Source organism: Chaetodon trifascialis, chromosome 19, assembly GCF_039877785.1.
Source record: "Chaetodon trifascialis isolate fChaTrf1 chromosome 19, fChaTrf1.hap1, whole genome shotgun sequence".
In the NCBI taxonomy this organism is placed as follows: Eukaryota; Metazoa; Chordata; class Actinopteri; order Chaetodontiformes; family Chaetodontidae; genus Chaetodon; species Chaetodon trifascialis.
This window is the reverse complement of record NC_092074.1, coordinates 10,981,494-10,988,800: the sequence shown is the minus strand read 5'-3', so window position 1 is coordinate 10,988,800 and position 7,307 is coordinate 10,981,494.

Genomic DNA, 7,307 nt, shown 5'->3' with positions numbered 1-7,307 from the left:
ACGTGCAATGCCAGCTCCTATTAGATGCTAAAGTGTGTTTGTGTGTTGCTTAGAGCAGGACACTAGTGTAACATGGGATATGAGTGTTTGTGAATAAGGCAGAATAACATCATCTTGGATATTCCTTATTGCTGTTCTAATTCTGTACACTAGTCATTCCTTTTTTTTTTGTCAAATTGTGTCTGTTGTCTGACATTTTTGAGCTTGGTATGGAAGTAAAAGAGTGAAGGATTTGCATTTCATTTCATTTCATGCATATTTTAATCATGTCTCTTTCTGGCTCTGCCCAGCGCTCCCATTTAAGTCTGGTGAGGTTCTCATTGAGTGAGTGGTGCAGCTCTGGGCTCAGTTAAGTGATGACTGCTGGTGACAGATTGTCCTCCACCACATTGCTAGCACTTCTCCCAGGCAGACGTCCGTCCGTCCCTCTTTCATCTCTTCCTGAGTGGACGTGAGGGCTCACCCAGCAATACAAGACAAATAACACTTCTGCCAGGCCATCAGTCTTTCCAGCACTGAGGCAGCTTACGTTTCAGTTGACTGTAGTCCATGTAGCAACAGACTCAGCATCACCTCAGCTTCCTCTGTCGTTCCCTGACCGTCCCCGGCGGACTGCCGTGAGTCTGGCAAGAGAGGCCATCTGATGTGTGTGAAACATCTCTGTGCACAGAGTATTGTTTAACAATATCATTATTATTATTAGTGCAATGTCTCATTTTTAACAAACTGCATGCATCTGCACAATCACACACTGCAGCTCCTGATTAGTAAAACAAAAATATCTCTTGTTCAGGAGCTCATTGAGCTGCTTGACCTGTTTCACAACCGTTAATAAGCACCCCACATTCAGCAGCGTTCTGTCACTCTGAGTAACCTTATCTGACTTTCTTGAAAGAAACAGATTTATGGACTGAATCCATGTACAATCCACTGAGAATCGGACAAAAAGCTGCAATGAAACAGCTCGCGCCAACCACTCAAACATGCAAGCAGCACGTTGACATTTTTAAAAACTGTAAGCGAACGTAACATTATCAAGTGTTATGGATGCACATGCAACGTTAATTTTTTGCATAATATGACATTTTTAATAAGGATCCATTCTAAGCATCCATGTACAAGTGGTTGTTAATGACTTGGGGTGTTTTGGTGCTCAATGAGGTTTCACCTGGACTCACTGCTAACAGCAGCAACATGGTACGAGAGGATTAAGAGACACCTGATTAATACAGATAAAGTTTTGATGGTGTAAACAGATTTCTTGGCCGTAGCACCTGACAAAAGGCTGTTTAAAATGTCCTTGACAAAGACACAGCACAGGGAAATTATCGCTGTGACGGCAGTGTGGACAGACGAAGGGAAGGACCATTACTCACAGCTGTATCCAGAACAATTACAAAAGAAGTCTGACTCAAACTGAAACCCAAAATATGTAAGTCTAAATAAGACCGCTCCTGTGAGTGTTACACTATTTGTACAATTTAGAATTCCTACAAACTTGTCATCCTTATCTAATAAGCCAGAGCCACCCTTAAAATATTGTTTTAAAAATATTGCAAGGAGAAATCTGATGTCTGACAAGCCTCGTGTAAATTAGATCTGTGCAGCAGGTTATCCCAGCGCATGTAAACACCTCAAACTGATTTATCCGTATTTTCATGCGTGGTCAGCGTGGATGTAAAATAGGTCATTTTAAACCATTAGAAATGATCCTTGAACGAGGGGAAAGGTAGTCTTTTTTACAAAAAGGCTCCTTTCTCGGGTTTTCACCTGAACTGCAACAAGGAGTAAATGAGGTTGCCTGTGTAAAGGTGTATGACTGCTCTACCTGCCTATTACTCAGGAGGATGCTGGTGTGAATATGCTCGTATGAAAGAGGAGCTTCGACTGAGTCTAGACTCGTGATTGGTTAACTTCACAGGCGCTCTCGGGGAATCCTGAGGCCACGCTCCCCCTGCCACCGCCCTGGGCAATTATGCTCTTTTGAAATGTAAATGCTTGCCATGTACATGTGTTAGCATGTGTGTGTGTGTGTGTGCGTGTGTGCACGTGCCGCTGGCTGGGTAGGTGGGTGGGTATACATGCAGGTTTGCGTGTGTCTCCACGCACGTCTGTGGGTGTGCGTTTGTGTCCCCGTAACTTATCTTAAAAGCACCTAAATCCACTGGCACCCCGGTGCAGCAGCAGTCAAATACAATCACATCTGAAAGCCCCGCTACCTTGTGCTCGCTCGGTCCATAGAAGGGACCCTCCAAAACGCAGAGCCGACAAAGAACATACCTTCAATTAGCCAAACGATTAACATTTTAGAGGAAGTCTGTGTTTAGGTCCCTTGGGCTCCCTGCACTCCCCACCAGTCTCCTTTTCATATTCAAATCCACGACATAAAAGTTAGCCATATCTAATCCTAAAAATGGGTCTTTTACTATTTTGTAAGGAGATAATGCCTGAAGTTTTTGCAGGTGGTATAATTGCCAGGTTATGGAAGAAGGTGTACCATTATGTTGAACAATCATCATGGGCCATAGGTGCTCCTATGCGTCAGAGCAGACGAAGCTCTTAGAAGCAGCACAAAGCGATATGATATTGTCTTTTCTAATTTAGTGGGCGATTAGTCAATCACATGAGCCTGCGTTCGTTTAAAGAAGCGCCTCTCTGGGGGTCGTCTCAACGCTTGAGTGGTTTTGTGGTCATTATCATGTTGTGCTGTGGTTTGGTCTTCTCCATAAGAGACGCCACTATTGATTTGTTTCATTTTTCTGTCTGGCTGCTGTCACTTAACCATGGCATCTTGGTGCTGGCCAGGCAGGGCTTGCCCATCTGCCCGCCTCCATAACGGAGTGTGACAGGGTATAAAATGCCATTGTGTGGTTGCTGTAAACTTTGTGTGAACTTACACCACATCTCCCCGCCGGTAGGACTTGATGAAATTCTTCTCAGACACTTAACCCGGGGTCAGGGGAAGTGAATTTCTCTCAAATATGCCACTCACAGGATGCACAGAGGCGTCTGTGTAACCTCTTTCTTTCTTCTTTTTTGTGAATTTAGAATCAGCTTTTTCAGACTAAAAATTCATGGCAGTGTGCTGTCAATTCTTATTAATGCTAGACCTCACATTCAGTGGATTCCTGCATCCACTTGAAACCTGCAACGGGTGAAGGCATTATAGATAAATCATTATTAACATTTTCATTGTACATTGAACGTAATGCAAAAGGAGATTAACTCAAAAAAACAACTAACTCACACTGGTGAATTGAGACGTGGACTCAGTTGAGGGAAACACCCTCTGAAATGCTGAAATTATGTATTGATTTTCCTCCTGTCTTTCGCCCCGATGCCTCTGGGTAATTGTCTCTTTGCTGCTGCTGAACTGAACCGTCGGGGTGTCTCTGGCCTGTATGTTATAGACTCTTACATCAGGAAGACAACACCACTGACTTGTGTTGCATCACGTGTCCACCATCACGGCACACTGCAGGGCTGCAGCGACACATTCACACATGCATGTTGTTCTGTCAGTTGTTCAGTAATAGTCAGAATTCTGCTGGATGTTTATTTGGTTTCAGTTTCAGGCCTCCACACTCAGGGGTCGAGTTCTGGCTGTGCGAGACGAGGCTTTCACCGTCTGAGGGGACGCGCACACCGATCTGCATTTGTAGAACAGCCAGTGGGAACACTCTCTCTCTGAAATGACCTGTGAACATCTCAAAGGCCTGAAAACGGAGCCAAGAGGTGGCGCAGAAGTCTAGTCACGCCTCTAGACATTATGTATTTGGGTTGTCCATCCCTCTGTCTGTCCGTCCAGTAAACGTGTGAAACAGTGTTTAGGATTTGGGTTTTTTTCTTAAAGAGTCAGTCTTGTTTTTGCTGACCTCCACTGGTTAACTTCTCACCTGGCTGCAGTGATGCACAGGTGTTCTCCAGGGAGATGGAACCGACTCAACCAGAGAGGGCAGTACAGTAAGACGCTGCTTTTCATCCTGCTGTTAAATGACTCTTATAATATTAAGACCGTAATCATGTCGTTGACTGTTTCAGTATTCAACCAAGACCACAGTTGTTCCGTACAAGCTTAACCGAGTGCTGCGAGTGTCTAAACAGAACCATAACCGGATAGAGCAAGAGCATATTGTCAGAAAACAAGTTGTGCAAATACATTATACATACGTTCAGTGTTATGCCGTATATATATATAATATATATATATATATATTATATATATACACACACAAACACACACACACGTGTATATATGTTATAAATACAATTTGCTATTTTGCAACCATACATTTGGCTGAAGCTTTAAGTTAACATTTTAGCGACTTTCCAAATACGTTAACTAACAATGTTAATAGTTAATAATTGTTTACTGCAAAACATATTCACTGCTGCATATTAATTGTACATCTAAATGTCATTTCTGCGGTTTCAACAAACATGACCAAAAGTGTGGAAGTGGAGCATTGTAATTGTCAAAGGCAAACTAACTAACCCGCTGCTCCAGCCTGACAGGTGTCAACTCCGCTGCCACAGAGGGCTTTAATGAGCAGGACCTTTGGCTTAGAGATGACACGAGTGGGTCACAAATATACCTTTTGTGTGACGGCTTCTGATGGATGCTTCTGACAGTGGGAACATTATGTTTTGAACTTGGCAGAATAAATTATTATTTTCCTACTGGAGGTCTCATCCCAGCACCGCACTTTAATTCCGTCAGGATGCTCGACTGCCTTCTGAAAATGGAAGACAATGAGCGCTCTGTATGAAATGTCTTTTTTAGGACAATGAGCCTTGTGGGCTTTAGAGAGAGATGAAGACAAACTGTTGATGACAGTCCCCAATTCCCAAGATCTAGAATAAATGTTTTGCTCTTTTTTCGTCCGGGAAAGAACTCTATCCATCACGTTTTAGGAGCGCTCTTACAAAAAGTGTGCTTTTGTTTCCAGGTCTAGTTGCAGTTCATTTGGATGAAAGGCACCTAGATTGCTTTTTTTCCTTTTTCTTAATTAAACTAATTTAATGCAATTCCTCTTCAGAACGGTTTCCTAAAGTGACACACGTCTTGGCAGAATCAGCGAGCGTAGCAAACATCAGACACGAAAAACGGGTAAAAATTGATTGAAATTCCTCCAATGTGGCATTGTCTCGCTCACTTGAAAAATCGAATGAAGAAAGAGCTGTGGTAAATTGCTCTGCGAATGTGGCTGCTGAAACCAATACTGTTTTCTTTGCTTTGCTAATTATTAATTACCCATCTCCATGCATATGTGTTTATTCCTAATTGTATTTGATGGATGAGTGGCAGCTTTGACACCTCATTAGACCAGATTAATTGAACGACACAATATTTATGTCTCGGCAATGACCAGTTATCCTACCATCTATCACTGAGATGATCTCGCTGATTGAAAACCACTGGTCCGTGTAATCCTAATTATTTGGAATTAGAAAAGAATTTATAGCTTCTTGTGGCGTTTTTCTGTGATGACGGCAAATTGGAAACATTAAATGCATAACGAGGGAGAAAATGAGAGGAAGACACAATCATGGAATTAATGGGGGTGAATGTCGGAGAGGGGGGAAGGGCGCATAAAACAAACGAGGTGCGCGGCTTATACAGTAGAGCCAGTTTTTCACTGCACGGCACAGTCGCAGGCACAGATTGCCATGTTTTCTTGAGATTCTGGCATAACATTTGTCTCTTTCTCGTAATTCTGAAAGCCAATGCCCACAGGATGCCTATTTAGAAGAGAGGCTTCTTTTTTAACATTTAACTAAACCTGTATATTCTCCAACTCCCCATCCACTCACTTCCAAACATGCTTCTGCAGAACATCTCGATCCATATTCTTGTCTTTTATTAAAAAGTTGGCTGAGTACTCGAAAAACATTTCCACTGAACTTCATATAACCCTCCTCTAACTTCTGCAAAGCTTTGCCCCTCATGGGAGGAGCACAAACTAAAATCCAGCATTTGAGCTCACAGAGAAGCAACAAGGCCCAGAAGAGTGGAGCTTTTACTATCATACAGTATAGAAAGCCTCAAGGAACAGACTTCTTTCCCAGGTAGTGAGAACTTCCTCAAGCTTATTTTTCCAACTTTTCAAGTTTCTAACACCATTAGCTGGCTCCCTCGTGGTCTTGAAAGCAGTAGCGCTGATTGAATTAAGCTGTTTCCTTCTTTGAGACATTTTGACAAGCTTTCTTATACAGAAGTCAGTCACTGCTAGAACTACACAGACCCATACGAATATGCTCATGCAGCACTCGCACGCCAGTGCTTGTATATGCACGCACATGCCTGGATGCACACATACTGTACACATCAAGGCCTGCACACGTGTGCAAACACAACCTGAATCTGACAAACTATCTGTAGAAAATCTGCTGACCAGAATCGCTCAATGGGATATAGAGCAAAGACATTCTTAGAAGCTGCTCTTTAATGCCATTTACACCATAGTATTTTAATCAATTTAACCGGCCTTTTTAGATATACTTGGCTCAAAATGCTCTTTCTAGTTTTAAAAATAGGACAAATGGTCTTTTGGAATCAACCGGGGAGGAGTTTAATCTCATTGAATGGAGCCAAAGCCAGACGTTTAGCTCCACAGTATAGAATACAAGATTATACCGGCCTGATATAGCCCTTCCACCACCCGTTTATTTTTATCCTCTATTAAGGCAGCGATATCCTTAAAGGCTGCCAAAATTATCCTGTAAAAATGCTGACTGGGAAATATGAAAGGTTCCAGGCGGTTCTAGTAAGCAATCTGCGCGCATGGTGGAGCAATGTGACTGCTGTGCTTGCTATACCAACAGGGGTGACCCCAGTTGGATGGAGAGGTGAGACTAAATGAAAGTCATCCCTGGATCTTAGGGGAGCCAGGTCTGGAATACCAAGCCTCTCTTCAAAATGAGATTTACAGCCGACGGACGCTGCTTTACATAAATGTTTGTTTTCGCTATTATATTCATCAGCAGTGTGTAAACAGGCAGCAACTCCTGCAGTTTCAAATCCTCCCTCGCTTTTCATATGCGCTCGGTGGTCAGGGGCTGTTTAAGCCACGCGCTGAAATGATTCCTCAGCAGCCGCAGCCACGCTCAGGCGAGCATTGTTTCACAGGATACACTGACTCTCCAAGTGTTTTGACGATCCTCTCATCCACGGAGGTAATATATACGGAAACAGCCTCTTTTATCCTGGGATTGGGACGAGCAAAGAGGATAATTTCCTTATCAAACACACTTTAAGTCATTTGAAACAGAAAGTTTTGTACTAAGTTAAGCGTTCCTCAGAGTGA